The sequence below is a fragment of the Cynocephalus volans genome, chromosome 7 (genome assembly GCF_027409185.1).
Source record: "Cynocephalus volans isolate mCynVol1 chromosome 7, mCynVol1.pri, whole genome shotgun sequence".
Classification (NCBI taxonomy): Eukaryota; Metazoa; Chordata; class Mammalia; order Dermoptera; family Cynocephalidae; genus Cynocephalus; species Cynocephalus volans.
The window spans coordinates 83154004-83155713 of NC_084466.1; the positions used below are offsets into that span (position 1 = coordinate 83154004).

A 1710-nucleotide genomic window follows, 5' to 3' on the forward strand; every position below is an offset into this window, starting at 1 on the left:
TCATAACATCCATTGGACATGTGGGCTTATGCCCATGTTATAGATAAGGCACAGAGAAATTGTGTTATTTCCCTCAAGGTTACTCAGTCAAGAGTCAGTGATATTTCCATGGGCAAGCTGTTATTCCAATTAACCAGTACAACCGTAAAATTCGCTATTCTTACCAAGAGACAACACAAAGAAGTGTGCACAATATATTTATTTTTTAAGCCCACAGCACCTGGTATTCCCAGGTGGTCTCCCATCCAAGTACTAACCAGGCTCAATCCTGCTTATCTCCTAAGATCAGAAGAGACCAGCACATCCAGGGTGTGTGGCCATAGACTGTGCACAATATTCTGACAAGACACAGCCAGTACTTCTCTCAAATCTGCCCCTGCCCCTCCCTTCCCATTGCCACTATCCAGGTCACCATCATCACCTTCTGTGCTGTCACAGTATTTCTAACACATTTCTCTTGCTTTCATTCTCTTCCAGTCTGTCTTTACACTATTTCATGGGTGACTTTTAAAATATAGAGATTCAGAATCAAGATGGCAGAATAGACGGTCCCCAGCATCACTCTTTCCCACAATCAACCAATTTACAACTATTAAAAAGCAATGACAGACAAGCTGGAGCCACTAGAGCCCAAGGGAAGAGGAGGAGAGACGTACGGAGTTCATGAAGGCAGAAGAAGCCACGATGAGAGAAAGAGGGACCGCTCTGACCATTTTGAGCCCCAGCTGCTTCAAGGCTGGCCCTGGTGAGTGCACAGAGCAGGAGCTGGCAAAAGCCACAGCTGTGCCCTTTGTGTGAAGTTGCTTGGAGGCTGCAGGGGAGAAGAGGGCCTTGGTGGACCCCAGGCCAGCAAGACCACTAACAGGGTTACTGTGGACCCACATAGGAATGAGGGGCCACAGACAACAGAAAAAAAGAGCCACTCAGAGGCCCATGAGTCATTGCAAGGGGCCTGTGCACGGCCTGTCCCATGGGAAGTGTTTGGAGTGCGGGTGGTGGGGGAGACAGGCCACTGAGGGAACACCGGGGCACAGCAAGGACAGCTGATCTGTCCCCCAGTCAGCACAGGCCCACTCAGTGTAGACTGGTCAGGAATGTAGAACTGCAGGGGTGCAGTTTGCTGAAAAGACTCAGGCCCAGACCAGTTTCCACACAACCCAGGTGTACCGGACCTCACGAGACCCGGAAGTGCTTACAAGGTCAACAGTTAAAACCTAAGCTGCACAAAAAGCCTTCCCCAGAGAATCAGTAGCAAAGCAGCAATTTAGCTCAACCACAGGGCTCAAGTGCTGGTTCCCACAAGAAGTTCCCCCATTTTAGAAGTAACCAAAGGACAACAAATTAGATCCAGTGCAGAGTTTAAGTGGTGGGGGCAGCTAATAATCCAACAGAGAAGAGAAAGGAAAAACAATGTACCCACAACCAGAGACAAAGTTCTGATATTAACCAGTAAAGTTCTCACATAACTAAAGAATATGTATAAATCCTAGAAGGGCTGGAGCCCCCCAAGCTCTCAATCCAGGGTGGTGGGTGGCTGAGAGCCTCAACCACGTTCCCCAGTGTCCACATCCAGTCCAGCGAGGACCATCAAGCCTCTGCTAAAAGCTCCCTGGGCTCCCCTGCTAGAGTGAGGGGTGTGCCCCAGCCTCAACCACGCCCCCCTTCTCCTCCCACTGTGTTACTTTCCCCTTTCCGCTCTCACCGTCCCCT

At 49.8% G+C, this 1710-nt stretch overlaps 1 pseudogene; it reads right to left on the reverse strand.

Moving 5' to 3' along the window:
* Window positions 1-208: 208 nt before the first annotated feature.
* On the reverse strand, window positions 209-325 carry LOC134382833 (5S ribosomal RNA; annotated as a pseudogene).
* Window positions 326-1710: the final 1385 nt, after the last annotated feature.